This window comes from Molossus molossus, unplaced genomic scaffold (assembly GCF_014108415.1).
Source record: "Molossus molossus isolate mMolMol1 unplaced genomic scaffold, mMolMol1.p scaffold_m16_p_32, whole genome shotgun sequence".
NCBI classification, from domain to species: Eukaryota; Metazoa; Chordata; class Mammalia; order Chiroptera; family Molossidae; genus Molossus; species Molossus molossus.
The window spans coordinates 87,570-97,056 of record NW_023425369.1 but is presented as its reverse complement, the minus strand read 5'-3'; the positions used below and the strand labels follow the sequence as shown (position 1 = coordinate 97,056).

The 9,487-nt window shown below is 47.6% G+C and overlaps 1 pseudogene; it reads left to right on the top strand.

Moving 5' to 3' along the window:
- Positions 1-499: 499 nt before the first annotated feature.
- LOC118643213 lies at positions 500-2,368 on the top strand (annotated as a pseudogene).
- Positions 2,369-9,487: the final 7,119 nt, after the last annotated feature.

Here is a 9,487-nt window from a genome sequence, read left to right as displayed (position 1 = left end):
TCTAGGAAGTAAGCAGACAGGGCACACTTTCTTAACCCATTTCCACCAGGCAAAGGAGAAGAGAGGCTAATTAGATGTGCTGAGTGACACATAGCAAGTTAGAACTGGGAGGGACCCTAGAATTCTTTCATAATGGAAAACCTAGAGTGTAGAGAGAGGATCACTGAGTAGTTTAACATCACAGACATCATTAAAGGCAGAGCAGAAAGTAGGACCTAGAAACCCTATTTTTGAGACCCCTTTCAATTTATGTTGACAATATAAATATATCCAAATGTGGTCCCTGTTGCATTATTTTAAAAATCTGTAGGAAATTGTAAGATGGCACCCAGGGACCTAAGGGGAAATCCTGTGGGTCCTGGGGTGGGGAGGACAATGAGCAATGCAGGACCAGTGGGTAAAGGGGCATCATTGCGGGAATGTTACAAATCTTAAGAACTCAGCACAAGCAGCAGAAATACATGCAACATGGTGACTGGAACCCTAAGGGCTCTACAATATGAATCATTTTCTAGAGAACACCATCTCCTTTGAAGCGTACATCCGAGTGAAGGCGCAGTCTGTCCCACAACACAGGATGAAGGGATTTGGGGGCTCACCAGCCTCTAAGGGTCCAGAAGTCCTTCAGGAGTTGCAGCCGTGGCTCCCACTACCACCGTACACCAACAGGTGGCAACTGCATGTACACAGGCAGCACTGAAGAGCCTGGGTCTGTGCTGGAACTTGCTGTCCAGTCACCACCAGTGTTCAGCCACAAACCTGGCAAGAACAGCAGATCCAGGTTCAATAGCCGCAGCAGGTTCTTGTCCAGGAGCAGGTCCAGCAGTCTCTATAGTGGGCTTCAGTCCAACAGCTCTCCCCACAGCTCACAGTTCACCAGCCTGCAGAGCAGCCCTCCCAGGTCCAGGTGCAGATCCAAGGCCAACCACCGCAGCCGGCATTCAGAGCCTCATCTTTGCAGAGCCCCAGCCCCTCGCCGATGCAGGCAGCCCAGATCTGGTGCAGGACATGCAGGCAGCCCAGCAGATCTGAGCTGCAGAGATCCTGAAGGAGCACATCCCACATCAGCAGATTCAGGATCAACTGGTGGCTGAGGGTCAGCAGATCCAGCCCCAGACCATGGGTGCCCTTTCCCCACCACCATCCCAGCAGGGCTCCCCACAGGAAAGGAAGTGGTAGGTAGGCTCCAGCCTGGGAAGAAGTGCAAAGTGGACATGCCACCCCCTGTGTCTTACACCATCTCAGGGCAGCTGGTGGCCACTGTGCAGGCCATTCCACATGGCCAGAAGCACAGTTATGCATCTTTGAGGCCAGACTTACTGACAGCGGGCAGTGCTCACCTGTACAGTGCCACTAGGCTCATTACTAGCCCTACAGGAGAAACCTGGACCAGTCCTGTTTACTCTGCCCAGGCCCTGGGGGACTCTCAGCAGCAGGGCATTACCCACACTGCCTTTCTCCAGGAAGTCTACAACACAGTTCATGTCAGTGGCTCACCCATGACAGCTCTAAAGCTGGAGGATGCCAAGGAGAAGATGGTGGGCACATCTATAGTGAAAAATTCCCTTGAAGAGGTAGTGCAGACCCTTGTAAACTCTCTTTCCAGCACAGTTCATGAATGGCAACATCCACATCCCAGTGGCTGTGCAGGCTTCGGCAGGCACATACCAGAATACAGCTCAGACTGTCCACATATGGGACCCTCAGCAGTAGCCACAACAGACCCCCTGGGAACAGACATCACCACCACCGCCACAGCAGCAACAGCTCCAGGTTCCTGGTTCAGCTCAAGCTGTCGGGTTGCTGAAGTTGAACCATAGTCCCTGCCACAGCCTTCCCAGAACTCTGCTTCCAAATTCTCTGAAGCCAGAAGAAGGAATTAAAGTATGAAAAAACTGGGCCCAGACCAAGAACACTGAGCTAGAGAAGGATGCTCAGAAAAGACTGGTGCCCACTGGGAGACACCAGCTTCTGTGATTCTAGGAAGATACCATCTCTTCTGCTGTGGCCAAGTTGAATTATGGGCTCTGTCTAATGGCAGGGAAGCTCAAAAGGGAGAAGGGGAACCCTATGATCCAGACATACTCTGCTACATTTTCCTGTGCTTGAGAAGAGAGAGAGAGAAATATTGCAGTGAGAGAGAAACATTGATTGGTTGCCTCCTGTAAGCACCCACAATCCAGTATCTTTTTGAAAGTGGTCGGGTTGATGACATTTTCTCTGATCTCTATTATGTTTGATTCACGGAGTGGCTGCATGAAGCTCTGAGGGACGTTCAGCCCCAGTCACTCCACTTGTTCTGCCACGTGACTGAGGAGCTGCTGTGGGAGTCAAGCAGCTCGGTGCTCACTCCCCTCCCACCCGCTAACAGTGAGCTGGACAGACCACACAGGGCAGAGCCATCGCTCCACGTGCTGCTGGAATCACAGAGCAGACCTCCCCGAGGAAGGAAAGCCTGTGGGTGGTAGCGGCCACTTCCATGGGAGCCAGGAGCAAAATCACAGAGACCGCCCTGCGCAGAGCCACGCTCGGCTCTCCTACCGAGAGAGGCCAGTCCCAGGGAGGCAGCAGGCTCACAGCGCACGGGGTGAGGAGGAACACTAGGTGGGAGGGACTTCAAACAAACTTGTGCTTTTGTTTTTCTGGTCTGCTTTGCTTTTGCTCAGTAGAGCTTGTAGAAGTGGAAGTAGGAGAATAAGAGGTGAGAAGGGACAGGACTCCGGCTTTATGGTGAACAGCAGTCCTAGCAGAGGTGAGGCTGGGAAGTTTGTCAATATCATTTTGCTCACCTTTCAATGATCTAATTAAGTTTAAAAATATTTCTGGAGTAACCTCCTTTTGTTGCCAGACAATGATCTAAAAGATTGAACTACAGTAGTGGAAGACCAGGTCCCTGCCATTATGACATTTATATATATATATATATATATATTATTTACATGTAATAATTTATACACATAAACATATATTACTTATATCATTATACTATTTCAGTAAGAAAAAAAGGTAAGAACAATGTAACCAATTAAATAAATAGTAGACCATGCAAATTTAGCTAGTGATAGGTGTGAAATAAAATTAAACAGGGTCAGGGAACAAAGAGTAGTGTGTGTGTGTGTGTGTGTGTGTGTGTGTGTATCTTTTAGATGAACATTCAGGGAAGGCTTCTAGGAGGAGGTGACATTTGGAAAGAGAACCTGGAAGAGGGTGTGAGTGATTTATCCATAAAACTGGGAAGAGCTTTTCTTTCCCCCAGCCCAGGATGCAGGTTGTCACCAGAGCTGGGACCACAGCCTCACTTCTACAAGGAAATAAAAGCCCTTCTACTGCAGCTGTGTGGGGACTGATGTCAGGGCTGTGGCCCAGCTGGGAGGGCTGGATCTGAGACCAGGTAAAGGGGAGCAATGTCTCCAGTTCTCTCACAGCTGCAGCCCAGGCAACAAGCTGGGCTGGGGGTCTAAAAGGCATAGTAGGCTCTGCGAGCATAGGGCTTGAATCCCAGACTGCTACTCATCAGCTTGGCAACCTGGGCAGTTATTTAACCTTGTTGTGCATCAGTTTCCTTACTGGAAACTGAGGTTAGTGAGGGTCCCTCAGTCACAGGGTCATGGGTAGCATGAAATGAGCTCATATATATTAGGGTCCCTAGGACAGTGCCTGCCACATAATCAGTTCTGTGTAAGTGTTGGTGTTATTAACACATTGCCTTCCTTGGGACCCAGAGCTCTTCCTGCTCTTCTCTGCCCCTATGGAAAAGGCTGGTGAAGGAGCACTTGCAACAAGGTCATTATTTTACCCTGTTGAAGCAGTGTCCTCAGGGCCCACCTCCATTCCCGCAGCTTTCCTTACTGAACTGATCACGAAAGGGCTGAATGTGTCCACCTCCAGGCAGTATGGTCTCCCAGGGCAGATGCCCTGGCTCCTGGAGAGGATTCCTCCCACTGCCCTGCGTGCCACTTCCAGGCCTCTTTCTACCTAGAGCTGGGGTGGGGGGGGATTTACAAATTGACTCTCCCTTGGGGGAATCTAGCTACATTAAGCTTCTGTATCTTTAAGTCCATGTACAGAGGTGTGTATTTAATAGCTTATAGGAAAATGCAAACAAAATAGAGAACAAAAAGGCTGACCTGGTGATTCACTCCTCTGCTTAAGACATTTTAATGTTAAAATTGGCCCAATGTCTACTGGGCAGAGTGTAAACTCTGGTTGAGAACATCTGTGCTCTTTCCCTTCCTTTCCAGCCTCATTGCTCCACACTCCACAGGCCTCCCCTGGTAATTCCAGCCTCACAGGACTTCTTGCAGTTTCTGCAGCCAGCCAAGCACCCTCTGGATCCAGTTTGCTGTGTGCTAGTCCTCAGCCTGGAGCCCTCCTGTCTCCAGCCACTGCTGTTCTGTACCTGAGCAACTCTAATCCATCCTAAAAGTCTCCATTCCTCATTCCTCCCCAGTCTTCAATCTGGGTTAAAGGTCTCTCTCAGGTGTTGCCCTAGCAACGGTCACTTTCTCCATCAATGACAGAGCTAGACTGTTACTCAGAGAGGTCAAGTAGCTCATCCCATGTTTGTGCCTCACCCCATTGCACCCTCAGCAGCAGTGAGTGGTTAATGATGAGTTTATTCACTGAAGGCAAGTCCTCTGCTTTCTAGTGTGACAGGCCCTCTCACAGACACCCCAGAGCTGTTGTTGGACAGCCCCCTGAGTCAGGGGGAGTAGGCTGCCTCCAACTTTGATCCCTGTCTTCTCATATAAATAAATTTATAGGAGAGACCTTGATTGTGTTGTATAGTGTATTTATTAAACCATTAAGGCAAATGAATTTATTAAAACATTAAAGCATATACATTTATTAATGAAACAAAATGAGTATAACTATACATTTGGCTTATGAAGCACAGATGGATGAAGAGCAACTGGGGTGGGTGGTTTCTGCCTTATATAACCTTCTTTTTATAAGTTTTTTTTTTAAAAAGTTTCTAGATATCCTGGTACAAATTAACTTTAAAAGCCTCCTTTTTTTTTTCTTTTTTAATTCCTGCTCGAGGATATTTTTCCATTTTTGTTCAGATAGAGTGGGAGGGAGAAAGGGAGGGGGAGAGAGAGAAAGAGAGAAACATCAACATGAAAGGGACACATTGAGTGGCTGCCTCCTGCAAGACCCCCACCAGGCCCGGGGACAAACTACAACTGACATTAAGTGCCCTTTACCTGAATCAAATCCACAACTCACTGATCTGTGATGCTCTAACTGCTGAGCCAAATGGGCCAGGGTTCCCCTTTTCTTCATATTGCTTTTCCACAATTTATGGGGAGCATCTGGTTTCTTTGTCTATACTCCTCTTTTCTCTTCCTCCCTGCTGTTGTAACAATTTCAGGATGCTTTGCACAAAGTGATCTTAGATTCCTCCTCAAGTTTTAACCTTGTTCTCAAGGTAGGGCCCTGCTACAAGCAGTCTTTAAAGCTTTTTAGCTCTGTTTAATTCCCCGCCTCAGTTTCCCTATTCCTCTTGTCCCAGAATTTTCCCAGCTTTCCATCATCCCACACCACCAGGAGTTTACAGTCTGTTTGATGGGAGGGCTGCAGACTGCACCGCACACACAGAACTGCAAAGCCATCAGTTCGGTGAGTTCCACCACCTGTGGATTTCTGGGCAGATTTTGCCCAGATTTAGCTAGGACACAGAGGACAGAGCAGGGAGTGTGAGAGAGAGAGGGCTGGACAGGAAGCAGGGGTCCAGTCCTGAGGCCTTTGTCAGCAAGATGAAGGAGCCTGTGTGTCATGGAAGCACAACAGGGGACAAGGAAGTGTTCTAAGCCAGGGAAATTGGCTACCCTTTAGCTCACCATGACAAAACGATTTCATATGCCCTATCTGCAGAGGCAAGCCCTAACCAGCTTCTTTCCCCACAACATATGGGAAGCCTTAGTTTAGACTCACTCAGCATCTCTTATTACACCTCTGCTCCTTATCAGCCATGTGGCCTCACGCAAGTCAGTTCAGTCCTCCAAACATCAATATCATCATATGAGAATAATAACGGACCCACTTAGATGGAATTGTGAGCGTTAAAGGAGATAATACAAGTACAGTACTTGGCACAGTGACTGGAACAGAATATAAAGGGAATTACAAGGACAGGCATCAGTAGTAGCAGCAGTAACAGCAGTAACAGCAGTAGTGGGTCACACACTCTCTTCACATGGAGCATAAAGGAGCTGCCCACAGGACTGGCACTCTGGGAACTGCGGGAAGGTCTCTTATTCTGCAGATGCCATTTCCTGAGGCAGACCACGGTGCAGTCTTCTTCCCCTTGTCCCTCCTCGACTTGTCCAGGATTGACACCCCTTCAGCAGGGAGCTCACAGAGCTGAAGGGTCGCCTTCACCAGCCAGAAGAGTGGGATCTGAAGGGGAGGAACAGAGGGGAGAAAAGGACAGAGGGATTTGGGGGAGGGCAAGAAGAGACTGAAGTCTAATGAGAAAGAGGTTTCTCTTCTGACAGGCAGAGGTTAGCCATGCTCCTGTCCAATGCTTGCATGCACATGCGTGCACACACACACACACACACACACACACACACACACAAACCAGAAAAAATGAGAAAGAGAAAGCTTGTGGGAAATTGTAAAAAAGGTATTCTCAGATCTTCCACCTTTTGAATGGACTATGTAATGGGATAAAATTTACTTTAAATTGGACTTAAAAGACCATTTTCTGCACCCCATTTAAACATGTAGATCTGGGTGGTACACTTTTCCCTCCTTCCTCTTTCCAGCACCATGGGGTGAGGGCTGTATGTAGTGCTAAGGTATGTTATTATCAACACTGCTCAAATTATTTCGATGTAAATGTATGGATTCCTCTAGTGAAGGTTTTAGGAGATCTGGACTTCCTTGGGTAATCCAAGTGTAGACAGAGGGTGTAAAAAATGGAGGTCAACCTGGGGTCAGTCCTCCCTGGAAATGTGTTTCTATACTGGAAATCAACCTCATCTAAATAACTATTGAAAAGGCAGTCAGCCCTGTGTCTTAGGTTGCACACTCCCAAGGCTGTATTTTCTGTGAAGTCTCCCTCCCACATTTCCTCCACCCCTTTCAAAGCCATTAATTTCTTACCTCTGCTATTTACTCTTGAATCCTTTAAAAGAGAGCTTGGCAGGAGAAAGATGATTAAAACAATTCCAGTCTTTTTTCTCTCTCTCTCCTAGGAAGCAGAGAACAAAGCCTCTTGTCCATTTCAGCTTGACGTGATTATGCAGCATCCTGGCTTGACACCGATGGAGATCTGCGCAGATGGACAGCAATGCGAGTCACTCAGATACCAGAGCAGCAGCTGGCTCTGCACGGGGCTCTCAGAAACAGCTCTCCCAGCTTTCCAAATTCAGGGCAACTACCTGAGGCAGTTGGGAGGGCATTTCTAGGAGGAAAAGATAGATTGAGTCAAGCAAGATTGAAGCATCTTTCCAAATTTCTTAAATTTTGATTTTCTAACTCAGCTGACTGGTATATTCTTCCAGCCACCAATCCTTGTCTATTTGTACTTCAATTGGTTACTGACTAATCAGTGGATTTCTGCCTTTCTCTACTTCTCTATTTTAGACTTAAAAAAATAATAATTGCAGCAGTCCTCATTGGAAGGCTGTGTGAGTCCTAGGGAGTCGCTGGTCCTCCTGTTTAATTCTCCTGTGTTCTGGGAAGTATGTGGGATTTAAAACAGTGAGAGAGATGTGACAGACATCTGCAGAGGTGACAGTAGCCAGCTTCCAAAGGGCTGTCTGCAAGAGTTTTGTTCTTCTCATTCCAAGTGTGTGACAGCAGTGCTGTGCCCATGTCAATATCCCAGACCCACAAAAGGCAGTGGAAGAGAATGGTCTCGGATAAGAATAAAGTTCTTTGCTCAGAGCCATCTGCAAGCTGAAGTGTGTTGATAAGCACTCCATAAATTGTAACATTAGCCACCCACCCTCCCGTCTTAGAGGAAAGCCAGCAACACCAACTGCCCGGTTAACAGTTTCAGGTTCCAAAGTCTGGAGAGGAAAGATTATAAACAACTCTCCTTCCTCCCTGAGCTGGCTGCTGAGCAAAGGGAACTGGAAAAACAAGGATAATAGTCACCAAAATAGTTTCCAGTTTCTGCAAATCACTCTCCCTAAGAGTGGAAACCAACTCTGCAAACTCTTTCTAAGCCACATAGCACTGTCATGTTGGGGCCATTAATCTCTGTTCCTAGCACCCAAAGATCCTTTGGTTAATGGTGTTACTTCCTGAGCCGGGCTTTTCACTATCAGCAGGCAGGATTTATGCCTCATTATTTTCTTTGCTAAAGAGTTCCTCAAATTTCACAATGTTTTTCTCTTCCCACAGGAGGAGGAAGAGGACAACTCCCATTCTGGGTGTGCTTTGTTTTCTCCCTTTGGATTGTGACTGATCTATGCTCTTCCCCCTGTTTGATTGACACCATAATTGATGGGCCACTAGATTTATCAGTTCAATTAAGGTTCTACTTACATGACACTAATATGGTCAATAATATTCTAATAACTATGTACGGTGTCAGATGGGTACGAGATTGATCCAGACAATCACTTAGTAAATTATATAATGTCTAATCACTGGGGTGTACAGCTGAAATGAATATAATTTTGTATGTCAACTATATTTGAAAAATAAAAAATGATTTAAAAAATAAGCTGCCCCATGACTCTCCAACACACTGAAATTCAAATTCCTGGACTTCTGGTCAAGATAGCGGGTAGGTAAACGCGGTCTCACGTCCTCCCACAACCACATCAAAGTTACAACTAAACTACAAAACAACCATCATTCAAAACTGCCTGAAATCAAGCTGAATGGAAGTCCTACAACTACGGAATTAAAGCAGCCGCCACATCCAGACTGGTAGGAGGGGCGGAGGTGGATGGGCTGGTCCCACACCCATGTGTGGCGGATAAAAATCAGGAGGACACCTCGGCTGGAAAGGTCCTCCCTGAGGACTTAGGGGTCCCTGTCCCACACCAGGCACCCCGTTCAGGGTTCCAGTGCCAGAAAGAGAAGTTCCCATAACCTCTGGCTGAAAAAAACAGCGGGAACTGAGGCTCAGGGAAGCTGATGCGGCTGGAGCCCCAGGCAGCTCCTCTGAAAGGGCCCGCGCATGGACTTATCAGACTCTCTCCCTCTAAGCTTAGAGGAGAGGCAGCTCGAGGGGCACCAGAGACATACAGGGAAGAACTGAACTGTTTGGCACTGGAGCGAGGGCTGGAGAGGGGGCTTTCTCCGGGACAAACATGCTGTAAGAGGCCTTTGTTCCTTTGGTAAGACCTTCCCTGGGGCAGCAGACAGCCCCCATATCTGAGACTCCAGCAACCTGGCTCACACTGCTAGCCCCGTCCTGGTGATTCCCTGAGGCCCCACCCCACCCAACTTTCAGGGCCACCCAAGCTGTTGCCACTTGCTTAACCATAGGATTGGCCTGTCCTGGATTCTGCTTCAG